The sequence below is a fragment of the Chiloscyllium plagiosum genome, unplaced genomic scaffold, assembly GCF_037043375.1.
Source record: "Chiloscyllium plagiosum isolate Xiang-an unplaced genomic scaffold, Cpla_swu_hap1 HiC_scaffold_11, whole genome shotgun sequence".
Classification (NCBI taxonomy): domain Eukaryota; kingdom Metazoa; phylum Chordata; class Chondrichthyes; order Orectolobiformes; family Hemiscylliidae; genus Chiloscyllium; species Chiloscyllium plagiosum.
Genome location: NW_028270149.1, coordinates 86747063 through 86763696, shown reverse-complemented (window position 1 = coordinate 86763696; position 16634 = coordinate 86747063). Strand labels below are relative to the sequence as shown.

The following is a 16634-nucleotide window of genomic DNA, read 5'->3' as shown; positions in this document are numbered from 1 at the left end:
CATTAAGCCATTCAGTTTAAGACAGTAACACATGTTCATGTGTGCCATGCTACAAATGGCCCTGGTTCAGATGGAGTCCAAGACCTTTACAGGTTACATGCAATGATACAGCGATGATTTAATTGACCATATCCTGACATACTGGAATCCCATCACTGAAGGCATTTTGGGTCTACAGGGACTGTAGGGGTCTACACAACACAGGGACTGCAGTGGTTCAAGAAGGCAGCTCACCATCACCTTCTCAAGGGCAACTAGGGATGGGCATTAAATGCTGGCACAGTGAGTGATGCCCATGTACCAACACAAAAACACTGGATTTGATGGAGATCTCCTCTCCAGCCTGATTGTCTGGGAGGCAGTCTCCAAAATGGCTGCATCAGGGGTCACCATCCAATTAAAGAGAGTGGATGGTGTTCATGGAGAGCCCACAACCAGGAAGGCTAACAGGCCCCATTCTCCTTGGCAGAGGTGGGCAATGCTACTGCAGGATGCAGAGTGTGGGGGCACCTCATTCTTAGAGCAGCCCCTTTGGAGTGGTTGGAATATATGGCAAACTCGATCCTGCTGAGGAGGGTGGAGGATGGGTAGCCATGCCAATAGATGGCTGATCAAAGCAGAGCTGGCTGCAATCCCCTTGGGAGGTAAGAATGGGTTAACAAGACATTAAGATTCATAGAATCCTTAGAATCCCTAGAGTGTGGAAACAGGCCCTTCAGCCCAGCAAGTCCACACCGATCCTCCAAAGAGTCACCCATCCAGACTCATTCCCCTATTATTCTACATCTACCCCTGACTAATGCACCTAACCTAAATGTCCCTGAGCACTATGGGACAGTTTAACACAGAGAATTCACTTAACCTGCACATCTTTGGACTGTGGGAGAAAATTGGAGCACCCAGAGGTAACCCAGGCAGACAGGGCGAAAATGTGCAAACTCCACACAGACAGTCACCCTTGGCTGGAATCAAATCCAGTTTCCTGGCACTGTGAGGCAGCAGTGCTAACCACTGAGCCATCATGCTGTCCTAAAGGTATCATGGGCACTCCTACCCCCACCCCAAGAGTAGACAATGACTAGTCACTCTAGAAAGCTGCCAGGTTAGGATCTCTTGTTGGACTTCTGAATGGACCTGCCTTCAAACCTGCCCCATACCTGGATAAACTGCCCACAACTCCAGTATTGTGGGGAAGAGGTTTCAGATTCATAGTGAGCTTGAAGAAAAATGAGACCAAAACAAATCATTGTGCAGCAATTATACCCAAAACAAGCCTTAGATCCTGTCAATTGGTATCGTCCAAGGATGATGGAGCTCAATACAAAGGAGACAGAATTGGGGAGAGGAATGAGGATAGGGGTGGCAGGAGGAGGGCAAGTGGAGCTGTGGGAATAAGTGGAGTGGGATTGGAAAGCGTAGGAGTGGGGCTGAGGCAGGAGGAGTGGAGCCAGGTGAAGGCAGAGTGGGTTTGGATTTGTGGAGGGAGAGCTGAGTGAAGGAGGAGCTGGTTCGAGATGAGGGGTAGGAGTAAATGCAGTGGGAATAGTATGGGGAACATTCCCTCCTCTGGGTCAGAAGGTTCTGGTCTGTGCGCCACTCCAGGCTGTGAGCATAACCATCAGGGTGCACCCTCCAATGTAGTACAAAGGGAGAGAGCTGCACTGTTTTAGGTGCCATCTTCTAAGTCCTCTCTCCCTGTTCGGGTGGATATACTATTTAAGCAGAGAACAGGAGAGTCATCCCCAGTGTCCTGTTAATAATGACCCCTCACTCAATGTCACATTAGGGGAGTGTGGGCTGATTTGAAAGAAAAAGGTAACTGCCACCTTTCACAGAAATTCAGGCTTTGTATGTTTATATCACCAGGCACGGAAGGAAGACGAAGACAAGGTTTCACTTTCATTGTCAGCTACAAATAATCAAATCGCAAAGCCTGGCAGACAAACCAACTGACTGGAGAGGGGCTTGCAAAAATTCTCAACAACTTTGAAAACGCAAATGCTGAAAGATTGTCCTGTCTGGATGTTGAACTGAAAACAAACACACAGACTGAGCATTAACAGCTGGGGAATCTGATAGGAAGATGTTTCAATGAATATTATCCCAAAGAGAAAGAATTGGTTACCACAGGATGACTGGGACTTAAGATTTGATTGTCAGAAAAAAAACAATTAGTAAACATTTAAACAGCAAACGATGAAGAGTAAGAGCTGGATTTGTAATAGACTGCTTCAGTCAGTGAGTTCTTTCAACACAGGGGAGATGAGCTAAAATATTCCGATAAATTGGATATATTGTTAGAAGTGTAACAAGTGTTGACAGAAGATTGACAAATAAGAGTGTAAGGAGTTTTCTGTGGACCATAAAGATAGAAAGACAGGCTAATTAGAGTCATAAAGTCAGAGAGACATTCAGACCCTTTGGTCTAACTCGTCCATGCTGATCAGATATCCTAACGTAATCTAGTCCCATTTGCCAGTACTGGGCCCATATCCCTCCAAACCCTTCCTACTCATAACCCATCCAGATGCCTTTTAAATCTGTAATTGTACCAACCTCCACTATTTCCTTTGGCAGCTCATTCCATACATGTACCACCCTCTGTGTGAAAAGGTTGCCCCTTACATCTCTTTTATATTTTTCCCCTTTCACCCTAAACCCTCTAGTTCTGGACTCCTCCACCACAGGGAAAAGACCTTGACAATTTATCCTATCCATGCCCCTCATGATGTTATAAACTTCTACAATGTCACCTCTCAGCCTCCGATGCTCCAGGGAAAACAGCCCCAGCCTGTTCAGTCTTTGCCTATAGCTCAAATCCTCCAAACCTGGCAACATCCTTGTAAATCCTTTCTGAACCCTTTCAAGTTTCACAACATCTTTCCGATAGGAAGGTGACCACAATTGTACCGAATATTCCAAAAGTGGCCTAACCAATGACCTGTACAGCTGCAACATGACATCCTATCTCCTATATTCAACACTGTGACCAATAAAGGAAAGCATATCAAATGCCTTCTTCACTATCCTATCTACCTGTGACTCCACTTTCAAGAAACTATGAACCTGCACTCTAAGGTCTCTTTGTTCAGCAACACTCCCTAGGACCTTACCATTAAGTGTATAAGTCCTGTTCTGATTTGCTTTTCCAAAATGCAGCACCTCACATTTATCTAAATTAAATTCCATCTGCCACTCCACAGCCCATTGGCCCATCTGATCAAGGTCCCGTTGTAATCTGAAGTAACCTTCTTCGCTGTCAACCACGCCTCCAATTTTGGTGTCATCTGAAAATTTACTAACAATACCTCTTAGCTCACATCCAAATCATTTATATAAATGATGAAAAGTAGTGGACCTAGCACTGATGCTTGTGGTACACCACTGGTCACAGGCCTCCAGTCTGAAAAACAATCCTCCACCTCTGTTTTCTACCATCAAGCCAGTTCTGCATCCAAATAGCTAGTTTTCCCCTGCAATGAACAGCAATAACTCAAAACTAAATGCAGTAAAAAAAAGTTAGAAGATGCTTCACAGAAACATAACCAGTGACAAATTTCCAAAAATAGCCAGCTGCTATAGAGTGTGAAATGAAATGTAAAGGTGCAGCTTGCACAGTTTGGGTGGAGAAAGAATCAGAGTGAATATTTTGAGGTAAAGAAACCTTCTTCGATAAAGGTGTGACACTGCTGTTACAGAAACTGTAGGTTCAGGCTAAATTACCAATTAAATTAGCAGGTCTTACACTCAGGGCAGCTGAAGTAGGAATTGAGTGCATTTACTGCTGTTGGCATTGAATTGGAGACCTGAATGGAAAATTCTGTCAATGGGAATGAGAAATTTGATTTCCCTACACAGCCTTCCATTGTAATTGCATTCAGCAATGAGCCACTGAGCCATGAAGAACTCTAGATTCAGAAGTACTGTCCACTGATGGGGTGTATATTCCCAGGAGTACCATCCAATGTCTATTGACAGGTGCTGTCTATTGATGGGGTGTGTGATCCTGGGTGCTGTCTATTGATGGGATGTTTGTTCCCAGGTGCTGTCTATTGATGGGGTTTGTGATCCTGGGTGCTGTCTATTGATGGGATGTTTGTTCCCAGGTGCTGTCTATTGATGGGGTTTGTGTTCCAGGGTGTTTTTTTTAATTGATGGGTGTGAGAATTTTAATTCTATCTTTTGTGATGATGTATATTGTCAACATTGTTTGTTGATCAGCTGTTTTTTTCATGGGTGCAGTCCAACATGGATTATCTTTGGTATGTCTATTGATGGAGTGCTTGTAGACTCAGGCTTATAAACATTTCAGCACAAAAGGATGCCAGTCAACAAAGACCTGGACTATACTAATCCCAAATCACATTTTCCAGCTCTTGGAGCATAGCCGAGGAGGCTATGGTAACATTAATAAATGTCTAAATACTGTTTAAATGCTTTGAGAGTTTCTGACTCTGACCTTTTCATGCTGTGAGTTCCAAACCCCTACCATCCTCAGAGTGAAAAACCTTCATTTCAAATCTTCTTTGAGCCTTGTACCTCTTTCTTTAATTCAACGTTACCTGGTTATTGATCCCTGTACTATATCCAGTAGATGTATCATGTGCTATTGAACTGTGTTCTCCTGATATTTTCCTCCACCCATATCATTTTTATTTGTCATTGTCTGCCTGCCTCGGGGGTGAGAGTTTAAGTTTCTCCATCACTAGAGTGGATTTATTCGTTAGAAATAGTATTTTCTTTTGTGTGTGCAGAAACATGGTTAATGGTTTCTGTTAACCTGAGTTCGCCATGTAGGAACTCTGGGGACTTTGAGGATTCAATTAAATTTAGGGTGGCACAGTAGCTCAGTGGTTAGCACTGCTGCCTCACAGCACCACGGATCTGGGTTTGATTCCAGCCTTGGATGTGAAGTTTGCACATTCGCCCTGTGAATGTGTGGGTTTCCTCCAGGTGTTCCAGTTTCCTCCCACCAGCCAAAGATGTGCAGGTGAGGCGAATTGGCCATGCTAAATTGCCCATAGTGTTTAGGGCTATGTAGGTTAGGTGCATTGGTCAGGGGTAAGGGATGTGAGGGTGGGCGAATGGGTCTGGGTGAGTTGGCCTTTGAAGGGTCAGTGTGGACTTGTTGGACCAAAGGGCCTGTTCCCACACTGTAGGGATTCCATGATAACGGGTTGACTCTGGGAGAAGTGGGCTCGAACATCACTGAATATCAAATGGGCCATGACAAGAGACTGGGGGCTCTTGAAGGATTATTCTAGAACAGACAATGAGGATTTGAACATAAGGTTAGTAAATAATTGAGGATTAAAGAGAGCACGAGGTTCTGTACTATAGAAAAGAAATGGCATTGGATGCTGCTAAAGACTTCCTGCAGGTGGCAGAGCAATTCTGATGGACATAACCTAGGTCACAAAAGCCAGATAAATTCAAGTGGCAAGTGAGTTGCAAGTTGAATTTTGGCTAACACTGAGAAGACAGAAATAATTGAAGGTATAGCATTTAGATTTAGTACGGACCAGTTACCCTAACCAGTGAGGTCTCAGAACCAGTTAAAATTGAGTTATTGCTAAAGTGATTGAAATATGAGGAAAGAATGATAAAGCTGGAGATGATATTCCAAAGTACAGAAAAAAATAAGGAAATGCAGATGGAATTGAAAAGGCCGGAATTAGGGATGAAAGAGAAAATGAGAGAAGGAAAGAAACTTTAAACATAAAGTGCTGCACTTTAATAAAGTAATATCAGATGCTGATGGAGGAAGAAAATTGGGAAAATCCGAGCAATAATTTTAAATTTAAATTCATACAGGTCCTAGCAAAATTTGAGTGCAAGAATATGGAGGCATTCTTTGTCATTTGATTAAATAGTAACTCAAATGAATTGGCCAAAGAAACACTGGACACTGTCCATGCAAAGCAAATTGAACTGTAGAGCACAGGAAATTTATGCACCATTGTCAGAAGGTATTTCAATGGATTATGACTCTGTTAAAAAAAACTATAATGCATGCATATGGGTTACTGCATGAAGCACGTACGCAAAGGTTTCGAAACTTCAGGAAGTAACCTGGACAAAATACATGAAATTTGAATGGATTAAGAAAAGTAATTTTGACAGGTACTTATGTGCATTAGAAGGTAAAAACCTTCTAATGAAGAGAGCATTCTCTTGGAAGAATATAAATCCTCACTACTTTCCGTAAAAGGAACTCAGGTTGAAGACCAAAGGTTTGCAACTGTTAGACAAGCAGTCTCTAGCTGTCAGTTATGAGCTGATCCATAAAACTCGAATTTTTTTTTCCATGATCTACATAAGTTCAAAAGGGATAGAAAATGGGAGATTGAAAGAACAGTAAGTATCTGGAGTAAAGAATCGATAACTGGGAATGTCTTCTCCTTAGATCAGAAAGGAAGGTACGGAAGATGGAGGTGAAAATCAAAGGTCCAACATTTCCATTGCAAATAGAAACATTGAAGCATAGAAAATAGCAGCAGCAGTAGGCCATTCAGCCCTTCAAACCTGTTCTACCATTCAATTTCATCATTGCTAATGATTCAACTTCGTACCTTTTCCTGCTTTCTTCCCATATCCTTTGGTCCCTTTAGCCCGAAGCACTTGTATCTATTTTCTTCTTGAAAATATTTAATGTTTTGGCCTCAGCCACTTTCTGTGGCAGAAAATTCCACAGGCTCATCACTCTCTGGGTGAAGACATATCACCTCAACTCAGTCCCAAATGGCCTTCCCCAGTTCCTCAGATCGGCTCCCCAGTCATCAGAACATCTTTCCTGCAACCTTATAAATGGGATACATTTATTTAGGATGCCAGATATTGCAAGAGAAGGTCATTGGAATTATTGGGGTTTAGACCATAAGACCATAAGACAAAGGAGTGGAAGTAAGGCCATTCGGTCCACTCTGCCACTTAATCATGGCTGATGGGCATTTCAACGCCACTTACCCACACTCTCCCCATACCCCTTAATTCCTTGCAAGATCAAGAATTTATCAATCTCTGCCTCGGAGACATTTAATATTCCAGCCTCCACTGTGCTTCATGGCAATGAATTCCACATGCCCACCATTCTCTGGCTGAATAAATGTCTCCTCATCTCCATTCTAAATTGACCCCCTCTAATTCTAAGGCTGTGCCAATGGGTCCTAGTCTCCCCATCTAATGGAAACAACTTCCCAGTTTGTGAGAGTAAATCTGAAAAGGAAACGAAAAAGTGAAATGCCATTGACCAAATTGTAGGTTTAACTGAGTAGGTTTAAGAGAGTAGATAGTAAAATGGCTCTAAAGGACTTTTGTTCAAAGGGAAGATAACCCTTTTTTCTTCAAATGAGGCATCTAAATTGCTAATTACATTTAGGTTGCAGAAAAAGCTTACACTCTCTGGCTGGAGATGGATTTAGTTTCTCTCCAGAAATTTCAACAAAGATCAAAGTGTTGGTAAATGGGAAAGTTGAAGAATATATTCCAGGTCCATTTTACAAATTGAAGTGTAACTTGCTGTCTGGACAGGTGGTAGTCAGGGTAGTTAAGAAATTACTAGATGAAATTGGTTTACTCCTGGCGAATGATTTAAAATGAGTGAAAGTTATAGATTTGTCAATAATCGCAGAAAAAAATAAGAAATGCAGATGGAATTGAAAAGGCTGGCATTAGGGATGAAAAAGAGATTGAGAAAAGGAAAGAGACTTTAAACTTAAAATACTGGAGTTTAAAATTAGAAATAGCAGATGCTGATGCAAATCCTATTGACAATTTAAAGTCTCGCAAGGAAATGTTTAGGTTTGTACAGGTCGCAGAAAATCCAAGTGAGTCTAAATAGATGAAACAATAACAAAACCAAGTTCCATGTATTTTCCATGTATGTAGTGACCAGAGCAATGGCTAAACGAAGTTTATCACCAGAGATCACTGTAATGCCACAGTTGAATATTCAGACAGACCAAACACTATTTAAGAATTAGGACAATTCCAAAGAAGTGTTTGGTATATCCCCATTGATTAAAGTTCAGGAAGCATATTCAGAGTTGAGTAAGTTAGCTCACAGCTCACACTGAGGCTGTGGCTAAAGGAATTCCAGAGTGTTATTATATGCAAAACAGTTCTGATAAGGAAGTGGAGACAACCTCACAGACCTGCAGATGAAAAGTGGATGATTGTTCTTCAAATGATGGTACTGCCCAGATATTGCGAATGAAGTGTCATATTGCATGAAATTCGTATGGCAGAACACAGAAAAATGGAAAATGCAGGTATCAAAAGCAGTATATTTGACATCGAGAGGACTTCATAATCGTGTAGTGCAATTCTGTAATGTATTATACACAAGATGTCATAGGAAAATTTAAATTAAAACAATACTTCTGATACCTTTACCGGTTTTACAAGAAACATTCAAACAGGTGTTAGGAAATTTTCTAAATCCATTATTAAAAATGAAAGCAATACTCTCTAGGTAATGCGTTTTGTTGCAACGATTCAATGGAAAGATTATTCATATTGCTGGAAAAGATAATATCTCAGGATCACAGAATTGTTGTGGTGCAGAAGGAAACTGTTCAGCCCATTATGCTTGCAACAGTTCTATGACCTAGTACCAGTCTCCTGCCTTTTCCCCATCTCCCTGCATAGCTTTACTATCTAAATAATCATTTAATAACTTCTTGGAAGCCTCAATTGAACCTGCCTCCATCATTTTTCCAGGCAGAGCATTCTATATCCAAACTACTCACTAATATGGACAATCGCAGATATATTGTTCCAAGTGTAAAACAATGGAATAAGTTAAAGATTTCAGAATTGCTGAAAAGTTGCATAAGGTTGGATATGTGGGGAGGAAGGACGAATGGATGCAAGTCTCATTTTTTGTTGTTTATGTATGATACCTTGAAATGAAATGCATTCCTGCAATGCTGTTTAACCTGATGTAAAGCTGGTGTCATATAAAGATCACATCTCTTTATTCTTTCTTGTTTTGGATAGTTGGTCAAAATGGGAAAGGGACTGCTTTAAACCTGTGGAGGAGATGCTGGATTTTTAAAAACAAGTTACTGGAACACATTGTGAGTTGTGTTTGCACTATTGCTTTGTTCAAGCAGTGAGGGAAGATGTTCAAAACTTAATGTCATGATTAAGTCAGCATTGACCTGGTAGACACTGAGAGTGGGAAATTATAATGAGGAAAGGAGGAGTAGCTGAATAAATACTTTAAATCAGTCTTTGTGGCACAATACAATAATAGTATTCCAAAAATGCTAAATAAGTAAGGGGATAAAAGAAGAAAGGAAAAATTTACAATCACTATCATTAGAGAAAAAATACCAAAGAATATAATAGGGCTAAAGACCGATTAATCACATGGACCTGATGGGTTGCAGCTAGTACATTAAAGGAAGTAGTTACAAAGATAAAGGATGCACTGATTGAAATCTTTCAAGAATTCTTAGATTCTGTAAAATCTTGGAGGATTGGAAAACTCCAGCTAGTCTCTCTTCATAACTGAATCACTCGAGCCCAGGCAAAATCCTGTTGAATAGTTTCCTTAGTTCCTCTAGAGGAATTTCTATAGCATGTAGATAAGAACTGCACATCGTACTCCAGCTGTGGCATAATATACATTATATAACTAACAATACATAACATTATATTCAGTTTCATCATAACTTCCCTGCAATTGTATTCAATGCCTTGATTAATAAAAGTAAGTATTCTATGTGCCTTCTTAACAACCTTATCTACCTGCTCTGCTGCCTTCAAGGACCTATAGACATGCACACCAAGGTCCCTCTGATCTTCTGTTCTTCCTAGAGTGCTACCATTCAATTAGTCCTCCCAAAATGCAACACCTCACACCTCTCAGGATTGAATTTCATTTCCCACTGTTCAACCCATTTGACCAGTCAATTCAGGCTTTCCTCCTCATTGTTTACAAACACCACCAATTTTCAAATAATCTGTAAACTTATTGACCATATTTCTTACATTCATGTCTACATCATTAATGTACACAACAAACAGCAAAGAACCCTGTGGTACACCACTGGACACAAGCATTCAGTCACAAGAGTACTCTTTGATCATCACCCTCTGACCCTAAGCCAAGTTTGGATCCAATTTGAAAGATTTCCATGAAACCCATGCGCTGTTACATTCTTAACCAGCTTGTCATGCAATATCTCATCAAACCTTACTGAAGTCCATCTACACCAACGGTATTACTCTAATCTACACCTCTACTTCACTCAGCAAATTCAATCCAATTTGTTAGACGACATCCACCTTGGAAGGCCATATTGACTATCATTGATTAATCCTTGCTTCTCCAGTGGAAATGAACTCTGTTTCTCAGAATTTTAATATCATCTTGCATGATGTGTACTGATAAAATATGTATTCCCAGGTGCTGTCCATTGATTGGGTGCATGTTCCTGGTTGCTGTCTATTGATGGGGTGAGTGTTCCCGGGTGGTATCTATTGATGAGGTGAGTGTTCCCGGGTGGTATCTATTGATGGAGTGAGTGTTCCCGGGTGGTATCTATTGATGGAGTGAGTGTTCCCGGGTGGTATCTATTGATGGAGTGAGTGTTCCCGGGTGCTGTCTATTGATGGGGTAAGTGTTCCCGGGTGGTATCTATTGATGGGGTGAGTGTTCCCGGGTGCTGTATATTGATGGGGTGAGTGTTCCTGGGTGGTATCTATTGATGGAGTGAGTGTTCCCGGGTGCTGTCTATTGATGGGGTGAGTGTTCCCGGGTGGTATCTATTGATGGGGTGAGTGTTCCCGGGTGGTATCTATTGATGGAGTGAGTGATCCCGGGTGGTATCTATTGATGGGGTGTATGATCTCGGGTGCTGTCTATTGATGGGGTGAGTGTTCCCGGGTGGTATCTATTGATGGGTTGAGTGTTCCCGGGTGCTGTCTATTCATGGGGTGAGTGTTCCCGGGTGCTGTCTATTCATGGGGTGAGTGTTCCCGGGTGCTGTCTATTGATGGAGTGAGTGTTCCCGGGTGGTATCTATTGATGGGGTGAGTGTTCCTGGGTGCTGTCTATTGATGGGGTGAGTGTACCCGGGTGCTGTCTATTCATGGGGTGAGTGTTCCCGGGTGGTATCTATTGATGGAGTGAGTGTTCCCGGGTGCTGTCTATTCATGGGGTGAGTGTTCCCGGGTGGTATCTATTGATGGGGTGAGTGTTCCCGGGTGCTATCTAATGATGGAGTGAGTGTTTCCAGGTGGTATCTATTGATGGGGTGAGTGTTCCCGGGTGGTATCTATTGATGGGGTGAGTGTTCCCGGGTGCTATCTAATGATGGAGTGAGTGTTCCCGGGTGCTGTCTATTCATGGGGTGAGTGTTCCCGGGTGGTATCTATTGATGGGGTGAGTGTTCCCGGGTGCTGTCTATTCATGGGGTGAGTGTTCCCGGGTGCTGTCTATTGATGGAGTGAGTGTTCCCGGGTGGTATCTATTGATGGGGTGAGTGTTCCTGGGTGCTGTCTATTGATGGGGTGAGTGTTCCCGGGTGCTGAATATTCATGGGGTGAGTGTTCCCGGGTGCTGTCTATTCATGGAGTGAGTGTTCCTGGGTGCTGTCTATTGATGGCGTGAGTGTTCCCGGGTGCTATCTATTGATGGGGTGTGTGTTCCTGGGTGCGGTCTATTGATGCATGCGTGTTCCCGGGTGCTATCTATTGATGGGGTGTGTGTTCCCGGGTGCTGTCTATTGACAGGGTGTGTGTTCCCGGGTGCTGTCTATTGATGCGTGTGTGTTCCCGGGTGCGGTCTATTGATGCGTGTGTGTTCCCGGGTGCGGTCTATTGATGCGTGTGTTTTCCTGGGTGCGGTCTATTGATGCGTGTGTGTTCCTGGATGCGGTCTATTGATGTGTGTGTGTTCCCGGGTGCTATCTATTGATGTGTGTGTGTTCCCGGGTGCTATCTATTGATGTGTGTGTGTTCCCGGGTGCGGTCTATTGATGTGTGTGTGTTCCCGGGTGCGGTCTATTGATGCGTGTGTGTTCCTGGATGCGGTCTATTGATGCGTGTGTGTTCCTGGATGCGGTCTATTGATGTGTGTGTGTTCCTGGATGCGGTCTATTGATGGGGTGTGTGTTCCTGGGTACGGTCTATTGATGTGTGTGTGTTCCCGGGTGCGGTCTATTGATGTGTGTGTGTTCCCGGGTGCTATCTATTGATGGGGTGTGTGTTCCTGGGTGCAGTCTATTGATGCGTGTGTGTTCCCGGGTGCGGTCTATTGATGCGTGTGTGTTCCTGGATGCGGTCTATTGATGTGTGTGTGTTCCCGGGTGCGGTCTATTGATGCGTGTGTGTTCCCGGGTGCGGTCTATTGATGCGTGTGTGTTCCTGGATGCGGTCTATTGATGTGTGTGTGTTCCTGGATGCGGTCTATTGATGTGTGTGTGTTCCCGGGTGCGGTCTATTGATGCGTGTGTGTTCCCGGGTGCGGTCTATTGATGCGTGTGTGTTCCTGGATGCGGTCTATTGATGCGTGTGTGTTCCTGGATGCGGTCTATTGATGTGTGTGTGTTCCTGGATGCGGTCTATTGATGTGTGTGTGTTCCTGGGTACGGTCTATTGATGTGTGTGTTTTCCTGGATGCGGTCTATTGATGTGTGTGTGTTCCTGGATGCGGTCTATTGATGCGTGTGTGTTCCTGGATGCGGTCTATTGATGTGTGTGTGTTCCCGGGTGCGGTCTATTGATGTGTGTGTGTTCCCGGGTGCGGTCTATTGATGCGTGTGTGTTCCCGGGTGCTGTCTATTGATGCGTGTGTGTTCCTGGATGCGGTCTATTGATGTGTGTGTGTTCCCGGGTGCGGTCTATTGATGTGTGTGTGTGTTCCTGGATGCGGTCTATTGATGTGTGTGTGTTCCCGGGTGCTGTCTATTGATGCGTGTGTGTTCCTGGATGCGGTCTATTGATGTGTGTGTGTTCCCGGGTGCGGTCTATTGACGTGTGTGTGTTCCCGGGTGCGGTCTATTGATGTGTGTGTGTTCCTGGATGCGGTCTATTGATGTGTGTGTGTTCCTGGATGCGGTCTATTGATGTGTGTGTCTTCCCGGGTATGGTCTATTGATGCGTGTGTGTTCCTGGATGCAGTCTATTGATGCGTGTGTGTTCCTGGATGCGGTCTATTGATGTGTGTGTGTTCCCGGGTGCGGTCTATTGATGTGTGTGTGTTCCCGGGTATGGTCTATTGATGTGTGTGTGTTCCTGGATGCGGTCTATTGATGTGTGTGTGTTCCTGGATGCGGTCTATTGATGTGTGTGTGTTCCTGGATGCGGTCTATTGATGTGTGTGTGTGTTCCTGGATGCGGTCTATTGATGCGTGTGTGTGTTCCCGGGTGCGGTCTATTGATGTGTGTGTGTTCCCGGGTGCGGTCTATTGATGTGTGTGTGTTCCTGGATGCGGTCTATTGATGTGTGTGTGTGTTCCTGGATGCGGTCTATTGATGTGTGTGTGTTCCTGGATGCGGTCTATTGATGTGTGTGTGTGTTCCTGGATGCGGTCTATTGATGTGTGTGTGTTCCTGGATGCGGTCTATTGATGTGTGTGTGTTCCTGGATGCGGTCTATTGATGTGTGTGTGTGTTCCTGGATGCGGTCTATTGATGTGTGTGTGTTCCTGGATGCGGTCTATTGATGTGTGTGTGTGTTCCTGGATGCGGTCTATTGATGCAGTACGGTTATCGATTGTTGTCCATTCATGGAGTGTGTGCTCCTCGATGCTGTCGATTGATGGGGTGCGAGTTTGTGGTTACAGAGTCATAGAGATGTACAGCATGGAAATAAACCCTTCGGTCCAATGCATCCATGCCGATCAGATATCCTAACCTAATTTAGTTCCATTTGCCAGCACTTGGCCCATATCCCTCTAAACTCTTCTTATTCATATACCCATCCAGATATCATTTAAATGTTGTAATTGTACCAGCTTCCACCACTTCCTTGACAGCTCATTCTGTACAGGCACCACCCTCTGTGTGAAAAATTTGCCCCTTAGGTCCCTTTTAAATCTGACTCCTCTCACCCTAAACCTATGCCCCTCTAGTTCTGGACTCCCCCACTTCAGGGAAAAGACCTTAACTATTTATCCTATCCATGCCCCTCGTGGTTTTATAAACCTCTATAAGGTCACCACTCAGCCTCCGATGCTCCAGGGAAAACCGCTCCAGCCTATTCGGTCTATCCCGATAGCTCAAATCTCCAACCCTGGTAACATCCTTGTCAATCTTTTCTGAACCCTTTCAAGTTTCACAACATCCTTCCGAGAGGAAGGAGACCAGAATTGCATGCAATATTCCAAAAGTTGATGTCGACTGATGAGGTGCAGGTTCTGCCTGTTGATAGGGTGTATTTTCTTGGGTGCTGTCTATTGATGGGATGTGTGTTCCTGGGTGTTGTCAATTAATGTGTATTCCCAGGCGAACATAAACATAGGGCAGTACAGCACAGGAACAGGCCTTGCGGCCTACCAATTCTGTGCTGATCATGATGGTATTCTAAATTAATACTATCTGCCTGCTCATGGTCCATATCCTTCTATTCTCTGCCTGTTTGTGTGTCTATCTAAATGCCTCTTAAACTTTGCTAACATATCTGCCTCTACCACCTCCCCTGCCAACATGCTCCATGCACCTACCACCCTCACTGTAAACAACCTTTCTCACACATCTTTAAACTTGCCCCCTCTCATCTTAAGTGTCTAGGTTAGAGTGGTGCTGAAAAAGCACAGCAGGTCAGGCAGCATCCGAGGAGCAGGAAAATCAAAGTTTTGGGCAAAAGCCCTTCATCAGGATTCCTGATGAAGGGCTTTTGCCTGAAACGTCGATTTTCCTGCTCCTCAGATGCTGCCTAACCTGCTATGCTTTTCCACACACCACTCTAACCTAGACACTGATTTTCAGTATCTGCAGTCTTCACTTTTGCCCTCTCACCTTAAACCTATGCCCCCTAGTATTTGACACTTCCACCCTCCAACTATCCATAATGCTCATAATTTTAGATACTTCTATCGTAAAAGCTCTCCTTATTGCTAACACATTCCAATCCAGGTAACATCCTGGTAAAGCTCATTTGCACCATCTCCACAGCCTTCGCATCCTTCCTATTGTGTGGTGATTAGAACTGCACACAATACTCCAAACGTGGCTGAACTAAATTCTCATACAGCTGCAACATGACTTGCCTACTTTTATAGTCAGTGCCCTAACCGATGGAGATAAGCATGCCGTATGCCTTCTTCATCACCTAAAGGTCTGGCTATTTAGTTTACTTTCTGTTTATTGATGGGGTGTGTGTTTCTGTGATTCTATATTCAAGACTGAGATTGATTAACTTTAGACTGAAGGGAAATGGGGGAGAGCAGTAGAAATTCAAGTTGACAGCCATGATCTTTCCAAACAATGAAGCAGACAGGAAGAACAGGACTGTGTACACCTGCGTCCTTCTCTCGTGGCCTCATGATGGGATTTTGCAAGCTACTCTGACTGTGCTTCCTCTGTACTGGTTCATCTGTTGGCGTGGCCATTGCAAGTTTTTGAGATTCACATTTAAATCAAGGTGTAATCTGTTATCCCAAAGATACTAGCAAGCCCCCAGTTGTTTGGGAGCTAAAATTAAAAGGAGGAATTGCAATTTTAAAGGCAGCCTCCTTCATCCTCCATGGAAGTAAGCCTGTTTTATCTGTGGCAAAAGTTGAAGTGCTGGGTTTATTTGCACATTTTGTAGTGGTTTTGAAAGAATCACACCTTCAGTGAAGTTTGACAAAGCTTTACCACACTCAGACAGAGGTAATTTAAAGCCTTCAGAGCCTGTAATTTACAGCACAGATGCATGAGGGCACCTGAGGCTGGAAGGCACAAGCGACAATGTAACCTCGGTCCCACTCCCAGGCACATTGCTACATTAGGGGACAGCAGAAACAAAGGGGCCGCTCTCCTTAATTATTCATTAAACACGACTGGTTTGCAGAAACACAGGGCAAAAACACTTACAGTTCTGCAGTTCCCCAAATCCAATCTAAACAGGAAAACAAACCAACCAACAAAATAAGCTAGTCTCCCCACACGCACTGTGAAAATGCATTGCAACGGACAGATTGTAATTAAATCCACACATTACTGTATTGCCCAACATAGAATCCTTGTTTCACTTACCTACAATCTATCCATGCACGGCAAGGATCGGTTTAGCTGTCCTCCCTGTCTCTTTAATTTATCTAAGACAATGTTAGCTCCACCCTGTGCCAGGAACTAGCAGATAAGTTCCTCATTTCCATCAGAGGGCAGTTTTTATTTAAATTAATATGGATTTAAACATCCATTGCTGCCCCCTTCTGTTTGCTGTACCTAGTGCCTCAAGTTATTTGCCCAAACAACCTGTTCAAACAACCTGTTATGATACATCCTGGGAGGTAGGTTTGCTACCACTCTTCGGGGGGGTTTAAACTAATTTGGCAGGGGGATGGGATCTGGACTTGTAGTCCAGCAAGTAGGCTAGCTGTTTGTCAGGATGTCCAAGAATGTAGGGAGGCTGTTGAGAAGGTAGCACTGACAGGGAGTACTTGCGGACACAGAGATGGGCTCAAGAAGTGTGT

General features: G+C 43.6%; 1 protein-coding gene across 2 annotated transcripts in view; it reads right to left on the bottom strand.

Annotated features, from left to right (window-relative positions):
• The window catches only part of btk (Bruton tyrosine kinase), a 133102-nt gene extending 116825 nt beyond the window's left edge, over nt 1-16277 (bottom strand). For both annotated transcript variants that reach the window (XM_043704297.2, XM_087992289.1), the window contains exon 1: nt 16195-16277. The gene's annotated coding sequence lies outside the window, so the exon portion shown is untranslated. The remainder of the gene's footprint in view (nt 1-16194) is intronic.
• Nucleotides 16278-16634: the final 357 nt, after the last annotated feature.